At 41.6% G+C, this 16,092-nt stretch overlaps 1 protein-coding gene across 4 annotated transcripts in view; it reads left to right on the top strand.

Annotated features, from left to right (window-relative positions):
- SOBP (sine oculis binding protein homolog) overlaps positions 1 to 16,092 on the top strand; it is a 323,668-nt gene that overhangs the window by 114,146 nt on the left and 193,430 nt on the right. The window lies entirely within an intron of this gene.

Raw genomic sequence — 16,092 nt, 5'->3', positions numbered from 1 at the left:
CGGGGTGGAATATGAGTGTGCAGAAAGTTAACAGAGGTGAAGCGGGAATTTGTGTGGCTTTCTTACTTCATGATTAATGTTATTATGTCAGAAGCAATGTAAGATGGAAAATTGTGTGTTAAAGGGAATCTGTCAGCAGGTTTTGCTACCTCATCTGATAGCAGCACAATGCAGGCAAAAAGAAGCTGAATCCAACGATGTATCACTTAGTTTAGTCGGTGCAGACGTTCTCACACAGTCAGAGTTTTTAGATTTAGCAATACCGCAGAGCTGCCCACCCAGGCTCTGTATATACAATGTCATTAGACAGTGAGGTGCCTATCACAGGAGGGAAAACGTTGGACTAGCATGCACGCGCTGCTGTGTCACAGCAATGATAGGCTCCTGTTGGATTTGTTTTCATCACTTAAATAAAAAAGAACCTATGCATGTTTGGTATCTACAAACTCGTAATGACCTGGAGAATCATAATGGAAGTTTGGCATAATTAGCATTTGGTAAAGATGGTAAAAAAAAAATCATAAGAACAGTTGTGTAATTGCACTTTATTTGCAATCTCACCGCATTTGCAAATTTTTTTCCCATTTTCAGTACACGGCATGGTAAAACCAATGATGTCGTTCAAAAGTACAACTTGTCCCGCAAAAACAAGCCCTCACATGGCCATATTGACGGAAAAATAAAAAAGTCATGGCTCTGGGAATAAAGGGAGCAAAAAACAGAAGCGCAAAAAGGAAAAAGGGCTGCGACATGAAGTGGTTAAAGGGAATCTGTCAGCAGGTTTTGCTTTGTAATCTGAGAACAGCATGAGCTAGGGATTAAAACACTGAATTAAAAATATGTCACACTTCAAGCTGTGTGATGTTGTTTACTTAGGGCAGTCTCACACGTCCACATAATTCCGGTACCGGAAAAATCGGTACCGGAATTATCTGTGTCCATGTGCCGGTGCGTTTCTGTGGCACATCAGTGCGGCACACATGTGCCACCCGTGTGCCCACTGGGTACCACACGCACCATGCCGGAGACAGCGCTAAAGTTTAGCGCTGTCCCCTGCATCGTGCTGAAGCCCCATTCATATCTTCCCTGCAGCAGCGTTTGCTGTAGAGAAGATATGAATAATTGTGTGTAAAATCCAGATCCAGGTCCCCACCCCCCTCCCACCCCCTGTGGGCCCCCCCGCTGTTATTAAAATACTCACCCACCTCCCGGCTCCCTCGCAGCGTCCTGTCCTGGCCGCACCTTGTACTGCATGAGCGGTCACGTGGGACCGCTCATTTACAGTAATGAATATGCGGCTCCACCCCTATGGGAGGTGGAGCCGCATATTCATTACTGTAAATGAGCGGCCCCACGTGACCGCTCATACAGTACAAGGTGCGGCCAGGACAGGAAGCAGTGAGGGAGCCGGGAGCTGGGTGAGTATTTTAATTACGGGGGGGGATTTTACACACTATTATTCATATCTTCTCTACAGCGAATGCTGCTGCAGGGAAGATATGAATGGCGGATTCAGCACCAGTGGGGGGGACAGCGCTTAATGTAGCGCTATCTCCTGCACGGCACACGGACTGCACACGGACAACGTCCGTGTGCGGTACGTGTTTTACATGGACCCATTGACTTTAATGGGTCCGTGTAATCCGTGCGCTCCCACGAACACTGATATGTCTCCGTGTTTGGCACACGGAGACACGGTCCGCAAAAAATCAGTGACATCTGCACAGATGCATTGATTTTAATGTGTCTACGTGTGTCAGTGGCTCTGGTACGTGAGGAAACTGTCATCTCACGTACCGGAGCCACTGATGTGTGAAACCGGCTTTAGACAGAAGGTTTATTCACCTGGTTTAATCGCTGTGGCTATCTGGCATGTGTGATAAGCCACTCACTGTCTATAGAGTATGTACACAGAGAGCATGGTGTGGGCAGGGTTAGCTCTCAGCTCTGCTACATTGTTAAATCTAAAAACTGATTGTGTCAAAACTGCTGCACACATTAAACTAAGTGATACATCTTTGGATTCAGGGTCTCTGTGCCTATATCATACTACTCTCAGGTGCGGTACCAGAAACCCAGAAAACTGCTGATAGATTCCCTTTAATTAGGGTGCAGACTATGCCGATTACTTTTTTACATGGCTAATTAATAATAACATTCTATGTGGAGTAAAATTCTGGCTCCTGGTTGGAGGTAAAAAAATGTTTTACCGAAAGATGCATTTCACTGATTTTCTTCGCAATAGGAGGCATTGGAGAAATAACCATGTTTATGCATAAGTTTAAGTGAATTTTTAGAAATAATAGATTGATTCTAGCACTGTATTTTATTGACCATCGAATCGGAAATTGACAAAAACAGGCTCATCCTGGCCAGAACTGAGCACAATTGCCTCTGGATTGCCCCTAAGGGCAGTGGGGAACTCGGTACTGGGCCTTGTGGTTCTCAAGGGGGATGTCACGGGGGCTGACCCGGTCTGTGGCTCTAGGGAAGTCCGTTAATAAATGGGCAAAGGTCTTTAAAGGGATAATATTTGTGACGCCACCTGTGGTATTCGGTCAGGGTGACCAACGCTGCTTAGGGGTCCGCTGGTGTGATCTTATGGCAGCTAGTTGGTATACCTTCCCACAGGTGAAGTATGTCCCCAGGGCTTCCCAGTGTGTGGATTGTGGATGGTGTGAGGCACAGTGAAGAACGAGGACACAAGGGTGCAGTCTCTTTACCTTTACTGAAGGCTTCAGCATCCACAGTCCAGAGCACCAGATTGCAGGGTAGGCAGAGTCCGGTGGTCTTAAGGCAAATCCAGAGTCCCCATATCCAGGTGGAAATCAGTAGCCTTCCTCTAGCGCCTGAGTGTTGTAGTACCTCCCTGCTGTGCGTCTCGGTAAGGTCCTCACAACTGTTGAAGATGTTCTAGATGTTATGCATCTTTCTCTCTCTGTCCCCCTGATGGATAGGATAGGACAAACCCGTATGACTGATGACCTGAGGCTTTTTACAGGGACTCTATCACGCCCCAGCCCCCACAGTTGCCACCGTGCCTCCTGGGTATAAGGTCGGGCAACTAATATGGAACTAGCTGTCCTGCCGGTCTCTGGAGCCAGGCTTGGAGACGATGACTCCCTCGGTGTTCTGGCTACCGGCTTCTGCGCCTCAGAAAGGAGGCAGCCTTTTACAGGGCAGAACTCCTTCTGGTTTCCTCTCCTTTTTGCTATGACCTCATTTCTCACTCTCTGCAACCCAATTCCCTTCAATGTCTCTTTCTTTGGATGCTGCCGCACGTGGGGCAGGCGCAGCTCCGTGGCCCTCTGTCTAGGCCTCTGACAGCATCCCACCCCTGTCACCTGTCAGGGACCCACTACCTGAGCAAAGCCCAGATAGCAGCTCACTGGGTGAAGCCCAGCCAGCGTCCGCCAGACTGGTGCTGCTTGGGTGAAACCCAGCTCGCTTCTCTCTACTTTCTATCCAGCCCACCAGTTTTAACTGATTGTGAGGAGTGCCCTAATAGATAGGAGCATAGCTCCCCCTGGCAGACTGGAGTGTGAAGTGTGTTGTGTGGTTTTTGATACCTGGTAAAGTGATCTCCTTTATTGCCTTCAGACGTAACATCACTCCCCCTGGTGGAAGAATGACATTACTGCAATGACAAGGATCCTGGGGCGCTGCACCTCCTCTCAGTTTTTATCTCCCAGAAAAGAATAACTCGCCACTTTTTAGAGTAATCTGGTAAAATGATGGTAAAACATTTTTTTTGCAGTACTAAAGGGTTGTTCCTGATTTACTAATGTAACTTTTTTTTCTCAGAACTGTCTGTTTAGCTATCTCAAGTGCCTTCCCCTTGCAATAACAGCTGTGAAACGTCTTTTGTTATCCTGCATAACATATTTTCCTTATCAGGATGCCAGTATCACATCCCATAATGTGGCCTTAAAATATGACTTTAAAATGCAGAATAGACATTTATCAAACCACTAAAAGACCTACTTTGTACAACATTTAGGCAGGTGCTGCCTTACCTTTTTATTTTCATAAAGTGGGCCATTTAACTTTTAAAAAAATATCTTCTACCCTCATATATGTGCATCCAATTGTTGAGTGCGGGCCTGAGGCTCCCACCGCTCCCTCAGAAACCAGCTCTGAGGCACCACTCTTCAGGCCGAAGCCTTCAGCTCCTGCATGAGCAAACACAAAGAGCAGTGTACATGCTCAGCTGAGAGTCTATGAGCCCAGGCTCTGATCCGTATACAGGCATTGCTCTTTGTACATGACATCTGGCATAATTATTTTTACATCCAAATTCAAAAGGAACATTAACTTTATGCTTCTGTGACACGTGGCAATGCAAAAGAGGTTTGAAAAGGGTGCTATTACTTTGCTGTTCGAAACAGACCATAATAAAACCTATGAGGCCTAATGAAACAAATATTATATAAGCTTTGCTTACACAGGTATGGATAAGCAATTTTCCTACATTAGTATCTTGAGCAGCAGCTTTCATTTTTAGGTTCGCAATTATTAGTCTAAATCAGTGCTTCTGCCTAGTGAAGCATCGCCTAGTTGTTGGCCAGGCTGAGCTGGAGAAACAGCTTTGATATACTTTGTTATATGCTACAAAGGGCATTTTCTGTTGGCAGCAGTCTCTCATTTACCAATATAATTGAGTTAATTTGCGTTTTACCCTTTAATGAGCTATGATATACATTTTTGTCATAGGTCGATAAGAAAATGCCTGAAGCAGTCTCAAGATCTAGGTGTGCTTCATCTTCTGAGGCAGATGTCGGCTTTTTATATAGCCAGCATCTTCTTTTCACTACAGTGACAAGAGCACATGCCGATTGTTGCAGTTTTACCACTTAAGCATAGTGCACGCACCGGCTTACATTGGCTACCCCCAATCCAATCACAGTGACCTAATGAGTTACCCATACAGGCAGTTGCCTGCTGAAGGCCCAAGTATCTGCCACCTTGGTCCTTTTGTGCAGTTCAGCCATGAACTGAGCTCCATACTAGAACCAGAATTTCTCTATATATTGCAAAAAGTATAAATCCCCTAAAGAGACTAAAAAAATAAAGTAAAAACAAAAAAGTTTAAAAAAAAATATAGAAATAAATAAAACATTTAAATATCACCCACCTTCTCGGTCATTAAAAATAAAGTAATAAAAAAACCATGACATATTTAGTATCCAGTCTTTCAAAGTTTACTTCAAAATTTCTGCTTTTTGGTCGTCATCACACTTTCTACGAAAAACACAACAAGTGATCATCAGAATGTCGTATGTGCCCCAAAACTGTATCAATAAAACACCAGGTCAATGTGCAAAGAAACAAACCCTAATACAGCACTAAAGACAGAAAAGTAAAAAAAAAGTTATGGGTCTCAGAAAATTGCGACACATGTTAAAATATTTTTTACAAATTTTACAATTTGTTATCCCCATTAAAAAAACAAAAAAAACTTGGGTAAGGTTGCTAGTGCTGTAATCATACTTACCTAGAGAATCATGTTTACAGCTTACCCTATTTTATACTGCAAAATAAACGCCGTGAGAGCATAAAACAATGGCAGACTTGAATTTTGTTTCACAATTTTGTGGCACTTGGTATAATTTACCCATTTTCTTGTACAGTACAATATATGGTAAAATGAATGGTGTTATCCAGAACTACTACTTGACTCGCAAAAAACAAATGTGAACGGAAAAATAAAAAAGTTCTGAATCATAGAAGGTGAGGAGAAAATCAATTTGCTAAGGCCGGTTTCACACGTCAGTGGCTCCGGTACGTGAGGTGACAGTTTCCTCACGTACCGGAGACACTGACTCACGTAGACACATTGAAAGCAATGTGTCACTGCACATGTCAGCGTGTTTTCACGGACCTTGTGTCCGTGTGCAAAACAAGGAGACATGTCAGTGTTCCTTGAAAAAAACGCATCGCGGTAAAAAACGCAACATGTTCATTAATTTTGCAGATTTTTTTGCAGATTTCCCACTATATCATTGCATTGGGAACCTCTGGAAAAATCCACAAAAAAAAAAACGCACCAATAACGCGGTAAAAACGCAGTAAAACACAAGAAAAACGCATGTGGATTTCTTGCAGAAAGTGTCCTGTTTGGCTCAGGAAATTTCTGCAAGAAATCCTGAACGTGTGCACATAGCCTAAAAGTGTCATCATCACTGAATTCAGATTTGAGAATTTTGATAATGACTAATCAGTCCTGGCAGAGAAAGAAGCAGATTTAGGCTGCTGTCACACTATCAGTATTTGGTCAGTATTTTACATCAGTATTTGTAGCCAAAACCAGGAGTGGGTGATAAATGCCTAAGTGGTGCATATGTTTCTATTATACTTTTCCTGTAATTGTTCCACTCCTGGTTTTGGCTACAAATACTGATGTAATATACTGACCAAATACTGCTAGTGTGACGGCAGCCTTATAAGATATATAACAAAGTTTCTTATTTTCATGTCTACTATTGATTTATGAAATAAAAATTAAAACAACGGCTACTCTTTAATATCAATCACAAAAAGAGCTGTTATCTTCTATGATCTTGTGCTTTGCAGATACTTACATCTACTAATTTAGGCCTTATTCAGACTTTCATTTTTAACGTACGTCCCCTGTCTGTGTTTTTTCCAGATAGAATGTATCCATTATGATGTTTGGTGCTGTACAGATGTTAGTGCTGTTTTGCCGAGTGGGCTACAAAAAAAAATTATAATAAAAATGTTCTTCTTTTGATCCAAGCAAGGATCGAAATGACCCTTATAAGCCTATGGGTGCATGAAATTCACAGACATCTCACGGATTGGATCAGTGTGTAATCCGTGTGCTGTCTATGATTAACAAGTTTTGTTATTTATGTATTTATCCATATGTAAAAATCACTGATGAAACGATGGCAAAACTGTCACACAGATCAAACACTGATGAGAATCGGATTGTTTGTTGCAAACATGAAAAATCACGAATGTCTGAATGAGGCCTTAGGTGTAGACAGTATGGAATAAAATGAAGAAAATATGTTGTGTACTTTGCAGTAGATTTTGACATATGTACAATGTACATGACATAAACGAAGACAGAAACAAAATGAACATATACCCTGCAGTAAGTAAATAAGTAAACGCATTAGTGCATATAAATAACATAGGGCACTTAATAAACACAGTTTTTAATTTAAAATAGCATTGGAGGAGTGCAACAGGGCATGGATACGCTATAGCCATCCTAACAGCTTTTCACATAAATTGAGTTGAAATAACATCTCATATGTTAGCACACGCTATTTTTGCACAAAAATGTGCAACTTTTCTCTGCTTTTTTGCAGATAAATGTTGTATAATCTAATTTTTTGCATGATCTTGGCAGAGCTTTTACACAGATTTATTAACCACGTAACGCTAAATGACATATATGATGTTGGGTTTCTTATGTGTGGAGAGGGCTCAGCAACTGAGCTCCTTCCACATCTGGTAGATGCCAGATGTTAAGTAGCAGGCATCTTTGTCCAACAGTTGCGACCGGAGCTGAGCTCTGGTTGCTGCTGTTAATCGTTCAACTGCTGCTTTTAATCTCTGACAGCAGTTTTTATCTTCAGTTGCCAAGTGTTCCTTAAAATTCTAAACTAGATATATTCGTCATCACTGGACAGTTTTCCAGGCAAATATAGTGTTCATAAATGTAATAGTTATTTAAGATTGATAGAATTCCTTGTCATAATATTCTTTAGGAATTATCATATTACATTGTGGTTACATTTAATGACTTCTACAGCCTTTCATTAAAAACTTAGTCTACTATTCTTAATTATTTACGGCTTTTATAATTAAGTCATTACTTTTAGGAATTATTTAGAGTTGGGACTATACAATTAGTTCTTTTTTTAATCAGAATGTAGTATGGCACTGTATTCTATTATCAACTATTTACTTATTGTAGCTGGTTCACTTGTAGGCAATTTAGCCATTAATTTTGGGAAATATAGTGGTGTTTCCAGCACTTCTTTTGTTTAGGTTGTAGTAAATAGGTTGAAATGGATGTCATAACCTTGCACAGGCGGTTACATGATAGTCATACGAATAACTATACTACCGTAATCTGTTGTACAGTTTTTACAAAGCAATACTGGCCCAGTAATGTACCTGTCTAATCTCTAAAATTCACCCTCTGTTTATTTATATCATAGTTTTGCCATTCTACACCATCTAATTTCTAAACAAGAATACATTTGTCACCTTTCTCTCACTAATGCATGTTCCAGGCTACAAGCTCCAACAACAATTAAGGATCAGGTTTCAAGATACAACTACAACTGCTACAGTCCTGCTATGTGATATGTGTATGTGTTTAGTTAAGAATAGTTTAGAGACTAATATATCTATTTAACATGTAAGAGTAACATAGGTGTGTAAAATACAGTGCTGTCCATATAGCTATGGGAATTTATCGCTATTCTATTCCACATTAGAAGTAGAATTACATTAGTGTTTAAGAAATTCTCCATCCCACACAAATACTTACCTGCCTTGTACGAGAATTGTGTATGAGTAACTAAAATATAGAATGCATATCTAGAGTCAACACCATTTACTTAATTCATAACATTAACCACAGTTTCATGTAGTTTTTGTCACGCTGTGACAATCTTACGTATGGGAGGGGGACTTCAAACTGTCCCTGGAACGGGGAGTACTATTGGTGGTAGAGAGGCCAGAGTCTCCGATCTCACTATACTCCTGTTAAAGGGAACCTGTCATCAGGATTGTGCACAGTAACCTACAGACAGTGTCAGGTTGGCGCTGTTATACTGATTAAAATGATACTTTGGTTGATGAAATCTGTCTTGTGGTTGTTATTTAATCTATATTTTCAGATTTCAGTTAATGGTTTGCTCGTGCTTCGGGGAGGCCGGTGTTGGGTCTCCATGTGGTGCTCTGATTACCGTAGGTATTCATCAGTATGGCTTCTGACAGGTCACTGATCCCTTAGTGACTTGCCACCTATTTTACATAATGAATATTATATATGTATATATATATATCTAATATATAAAGCTGAATGTGTGTGTGTGTGTGTGTGTGTGTGTGTATGTCCGGGATTGGCATCTGCACCGTCGCAGCTACAGCCACAAAATTTTGCACAGTCACACGTCTGGACCACGAGAGCGTCATAGGCTATGTTGTGAGGTGAAATTTTAACCCCGCGCTTTCCAATTCACCAAACAATTTTGCCCCTATCTACATAATGGGGAAAAAAGTGAAAGGAAAAGTGTTGGAGGCGTCGCAGCTACAGCCACAAACTTTTGCACAGTCACACATCTGGACCCCGAGAGCATCATAGGCTATGTTGTGAGGTGAAATTTTATCACCGCGCCTTCCAATTCACCAAGCAATTTTGCCCCTATCTACATAATGGGGAAAAAGTGAAAGGAAAAGTTTTGGAGGCGTCGCAGCTACAGCCACAACATTTTGCACAGTCACACATCTGGACCCCGAGAGCATCATAGGCTATGTTGTGAGGTGAAATTTTAACCCCACACTTTCCAATTCACCAAACAATTTTGCCCCTATCTACATAATGGGGAAAAAGTGAAAGGAAAAGTGTTGGAGGCGTCGCAGCTACAGCCACAAAATTTTGCACAGTCACACATCTGGACCCCGAGAGCGTCATAGGCTAAGTTGTGAGGTGAAATTTTAACCCCGCGCTTTCCAATTCACCAAACAATTTTGCCCCTATCTACATAATGTGGAAAAGTGAAAGGAAAAGTGTTGGAGGCAAATTGACAGCTGCCAGATGTGAACAAGGGGGACTTAAAGAATGAGAGCGATGGCGCCAAAGAGTATATACCGTACAGTTGCTAAGGTGGGGCCCCGACATGGGATACTCACCACACACGGGGATATGAACACACACACAAAATGTGCTTGAACACATATCACCCTCAGCACACATTTCACCACACATACACCAACCTCGCCACATAAAAGTCGAAACACAAAAGTCGCCGCTCAAAACTCGCCACGCGCAAAACTCGCCACATGCAAAAACTAGGCTCACGCAAAACTCGCCACAAGTGCAAAACTCACCTCATGGAAAACTCGCCACATGCAAAACTTGCACACGCGGAAAAATTGCCACATGCACAAAAGTTGCAACACATGCAAAAGTTGCCTCACCCAAAACTTGCACATACTCAAAAGGTACTACACATAAAACTCACCACGCGCAAAACTCGCCATGCGCAAAACGTGCTGCACACAACTTGCTACACTTACCTGTCACATGCAACTCGACACACAAAAAGTTGCTACACGCATGTTGCCACACAAAAACTCATCTCACAAAAGTCGCTACATGCATGTCGCCACACGCAACTCAACACACACAACTTGACAAACGAAACTCGCCCTAAAACACACACAAGTCTGGTATTATCCTTCAAAAGTAAAAATCTGATTAATAAGCAGACAAACTACAAGAGCAACAAATGTACCATATAGGAAATACGGCAGCTGTCAGTCACATGACCTGTCTATTATGTGTATGTGTGAGCTAATATATACTGCCAGAGGGAGGGCTTCCTGTTGGCTGGGGATTTATCAGGCTGCCAATTTAGCTTACAAATACTGAGGTAAAAATACTGACCAAATAACGTGTGAATGCGGTCTAATACAGGAGGAGATGACACACAGGTATATACTATATACAGGAGAGATGGCCCACAGGTATATACTATATACAGGAGGAGATGACACACAGATATATACTATATACAGGAGGAGATGACACACAGATATATACTATATACAGGAGGAGATGACATACAGGTATATACTATATACAGGAGCAGATGACCTACAGGTATATACTATATACAGGAGGAGAAGACACACAGGTATATACTATATACAGGAGCAGATGACCTACAGGTATATACTATATACAGGAGGAGATGACACACAGGTATATACTATAAACAGGAGCAGATGACCTACAGGTATATACTATATACATGAGGAGATGACACACAGGTATATACTATATACAGGAGCAGATGACCTACAGGTATATACTATATACAGGAGGAGATGACACACAGGTATATACTATAAACAGGAGCAGATGACCTACAGGTATATACTATATACATGAGGAGATGACACACAGGTATATACTATATACAGGAGCAGATGACCTACAGGTATATACTATATACAGGAGGAGATGACATACAGGTATATGTTATATCGAAGATGACATACAGGTATATACTATATACAGGAGGAGATGACACACAGATATATACTATATACAGGAGGAGATGACAGACAGGTATATACTATATATAGAAGGAGAAGACATACAGGTATATACTATATATAGGAGGAGATGACATACAGGTATATACTATATACAGGGGAGATGACACACAGCAGGTATATACTATATACAGGGGAGATGACAAACAGGTATATACTATATACAGGAGATGACATACAGGTGTATACTATATATAAGGGAGATGACAAACATGTATATACTGAGGTGAAAATGAGAGGTGTGAGGTGAAAATGAAAAGGTGTGATTGCAAAATGAGAGGAGTGAGGGAAAATAGTGGAGTGATCGGAAAATGACAGATGTGAGGTCGAAATGACAAGTGTTAGGGGGGAATGAGAGGAGTGAGGGAGAAAATGAGAGGTGTGAGGGAGAAAATGAGAGATGTGAGGGGGAAAATGAAAGATGTAATTGGGAAAATGAGAGGCATGATGGGAAAATAAGAGAAGTGAGGTGCTATAACTAACCACAGATATTTACTATGCCCAGGCAACGCCGGGCTCTTCAGCTAGTATATATATATATATATATATCCTGAAAAAAAAAATCCCCTTCTGCAGGCAAGTTCCAGTGGTGGTGCTTGCACCACAGCATGATCGCATCTATAATGTGTATATAATTAATTTCTTTGATGTTATCCATATAATAATAATAATAATAATCTTTATTTTTATATAGCGCTAACATATTCCGCAGCGCTTTACAGGTTGCACACATTATCATCTCTGTCCCCAATGGGGCTCACAATCTAGAATCCCTATCAGTATGTCTTTGGAATGTGGGAGGAAACCGGAGTGCCTGGAGGAAACCCACGCAAACACGAGGAGAACATACAAACTCCTTGCAGATGGTGTCCAAGGTGGGATTAGAACCCACTGCTATCCACTGAGCCACCGTGCTACCCATTCATAACAACAACAAAAAAAATCAGCTGGCGGCGCCATCTTGCTAGAGGAAAACTATAATAATTCCTCCTCCAAGATGGCGTCGCTGCCATGTTCAAAATTATTTTTTTTGTTATGAATTTATGGATAACATGAAAGTAATGAATTACATACACATTATAGATGCGGGCATGCTGCAGTGCAGGCGCCACCGCCGGCAGCTGCCTGCAGAATGGGATTTTTTTTCAAGATATATATATATATATATATATATATATATATATATATATATATAATATTCATTATGTAAACTAGGGGGCTGGTCATTGAGGGATCAGTGACCTGTCAGAAGCCATAATGATGAATAGCTAATCAAAGCACCACATGAACCCCCCACAGGCCACTCTGGAGCATTGGCATATCATTAACTGAAAATAAAGATTAAACAACAACCACACGACATATTTCATTAACCAAGGTATCATTGTAATCAGTATAACGGGGCTGACCTGACACTGTCTATAGGTTACTGTGTACAATCCTGCTGACAGGTTTCCTTTAATCCCTAGTCTGTCCTCTCCCCCACCCCATGGAGCCTAAAGGTACCTTCACACTGAACGATATCGCTAGCGATCCGTGACGTTGCAGCGTCCTGGCTAGCGATATCATTCAGTTTGACACGCAGCAGCGATCAGGCCCCTGCTGTGATGTCGTTGGTCGCTGCAGAAAGTCCAGCACTTTATTTTGTCGCTGGACTCCCTGCAGACATCGCTGAATCGGCGATTCAGCGATGTCTTCACTGGTAACCAGGGTAAACATCGGGTTACTAAGCACAGGGCCGCGCTTAGTAACCCGATGTTTACCCTGGTTACCATCGTAAAAGTAAAAAAAAAAACACTACATACTTACCTTCCGCTGTCTGTCCCCGGTGCTGTGCTTCTCTGCACTGGCTGTGAGCGCCGGCCAGCCGGAAAGCACAGCGGTGACGTCACCGCTCTGCTTTCCGGCTGCTGTGCTCACAGTCAGTGCAGGAAAGCACAGCGCCGGGGACAGACAGCGGAAGGTAAGTATGTAGTGTTTGTTTTTTTTACTTTTACGATGGTAACCAGGGTAAACATCGGGTTACTAAGCGCGGCCCTGCGCTTAGTAACCCGATGTTTACCCTGGTTACCGGCATCGTTGGTCGCTGGAGAGCTGTCTGTGTGACAGCTCTCCAGCGACCAAACAGCGACGCTGCAGCAATCGACATCGTTGTCGGTATCGCTGCAGCGTCGCTGAGTGTGAAGGTACCTTTAGACATAAATGTAATGTGAACAAGAAACACAAGACAAAACAGGGATAACAAAAACCCTCTATCATACAAAAGCACCAACCAACAATAGGAAGGAGGATAGGGACAGGGAGGAAAAAATAAACGGGAACAGGGACCAGGAGATAAAAATAAGCGTACAACAGAATACCTCCACAACAACTTCTCTACAAACACTTAGCTTAAGTACACTGCACAGGAAGATGAATCTCCAATAGCAACAATGAACTCCTATTCAGCACAGCATCTCCTAAGAGCAAGAACTTTCACTGGCAAGACAGAGAAGGTCTGGCTAGGTTTTATAGGAAGAGTTATCAACCAGATCAGAAGCAGATAAAATGGAGCTGCATGTTTCTCTCTAGCATAGAAAGGGTCATTAACCTCTTCATCACCAAAGGAAACCAAATTAATTTAATATGAAATTCAAGCACACAGGCTAAATGGGAGATCTGCGATTCAGAAAACGCAGTGATCTTCTACAGTATATCCAGATCTCCCAGATTGGCGTTATGCAAATTGCCTCTTCTGAGAAAAAGAGGAAAAGCCAAATTAGTATCTCAATTCGCAGACACGGTGTTTTGGGCTGTTGGCCCTCGTCAGTGCGAAGCATGAAAGCTAATTTGGCTAGGTGAGAGGCTCTGGACTGGGGTCTAAGGGGTATCGTTTCTCCTTATGGAGAGTGACATGCCATCTCTGGCTTGTCAAGGTAAGGAGGCTTATTCGCCGTGCAATGCTCCTCTGGGAAATATAATATGCAAATTGCCTGTTCTGAGAAAAAGAGGACTTAAACTCTATAGCGCCACCTGTTGGAAGTATCGATCCTACAAGTCACAATCAACTGTTTAACGAGTCGTGCAATATGACAGGATAAAAGCCAAATTAGTATCTCAATTCACAGACACAGTGTTTCGGGCTGTTGGCCCTCGTCAGTGCGAAGCATGAGAACTAATTTGGCTAGGTGAGAGGCTCTGGACTGGGGACTAAGGGGTATCGTTTCTCCTTATGGAGAGTGACATGCCATCTCTGGCTTGTCAAGGTAAGGAGGCTTATTCGCCGTGCAATGCTCCTCTGGGAAATACAATATGCAAATTGCCTCTTCTGAGAAAAAGAGGACTTAAACTCTATAGCGCCACCTGTTGGAAGTAGCGTTACACTTCCAGTAGGTTGGCGTTACAGACTCGTGACAGATTTGTAGTTTTAAAATTCTTTAGATGAGAACAATTTTATTAAGTTCCAATTATCAAGTACATCCTATACTATTTCTGCATTATTTTGATAATAATGATTATGATAACCTTTAACATTCTTCTATGGGTTTTCACTTTCCGGCTTCTAATGGACCGTACAGGGATAAAATAATAAAATCAGATGTTACTCATCTTCTGGGGGGCCACAGTGCTGCCTCTCCACAGCTGCTCTTTTCTCTGTGGTCAAGTCACAACTACAATGCACATCACACCTGCAGCCAATCACTAAGTTCACTGACTCGTGCAATCTACCTCGACTCAGCAATTGGCTTCTGATTTCGACACCACCACTACACCCAATAAACAGAGACCAGAGCAGTTGCAGAGAGGCCTTGCTGGACCTGGAGAGGCTGAGTAACATCTGATTTACTATCTTAGTTCAGTGGAGGCCAATAGAGGACAACATACTGTAGCTGGAAAACCCTTTTTTCCACAACAAACCCTTCAGCAGACAACAAATTGTACACGAAGGTCAACATGAAGGTCAAAAGGCCCTTCTGTCACAGAAGAAACCAGTATTATAACAGGTTTGTTGGGCACTGTTACGGATTTTATCTTGTAGTCCAGAAACTACAAGTTATTCTACTGCCAGAAACAGTACAAGTACATTGTCTTTAGGAAATGATTAGACTATTTCTGGAATCATATTTGCTTTTGTAAGGGCTTGGATATAATTACTGCATTCAAATACTGTAATAACATTTGTCACCAGCAGCAAATTTTTTGGCACAATGGCTACTTAACTACTGGGATTTGTCCATCGGTACAGACAGCCTTCTATCAGGTTTGTGGGTTTAGAATTCCCTGCAGAACTTCATGAGATACATGGGGTGATTCCAGTAATGACATAATCCTGCTAATGTATTAGTGGCAGTGGCTCATGTCCATGTACCTGTGTCTTCAGTGTACATACTCTGATTTACTGAGATATTTCTGAGTATTAATCTGTACAGACATTAATTTTGGCATGAAATGAATGAGACAGTTTTTGTCCTACATATCAAATAATCACGTTTATTACAGTACTTTTTTCTGTAGGTTGTGACATTCATTAATGCAAAAATGTCTGCTTTCACAAGTGAAGTATTTTTCACCTACACGTTTATACAGATTTTATTACCATTTCTGCATCTCATTTTGTTCATTATGGCTCATCACTACATGGCCAATATATTCTTAGACTCTTAACAGTCATAGAAAAAACAACTATTGTTTTCTGTTACTCGTTTCCCTTCTTATAAGACTATAACTATGTACTAATTTCAATAATAAAAGATCCAAAAACATTGTGCATAACATAAAATT

The sequence above is a fragment of the Ranitomeya imitator genome, chromosome 5, assembly GCF_032444005.1.
Source record: "Ranitomeya imitator isolate aRanImi1 chromosome 5, aRanImi1.pri, whole genome shotgun sequence".
In the NCBI taxonomy this organism is placed as follows: domain Eukaryota; kingdom Metazoa; phylum Chordata; class Amphibia; order Anura; family Dendrobatidae; genus Ranitomeya; species Ranitomeya imitator.
This window is presented reverse-complemented; position numbering and strand designations above follow the sequence as displayed.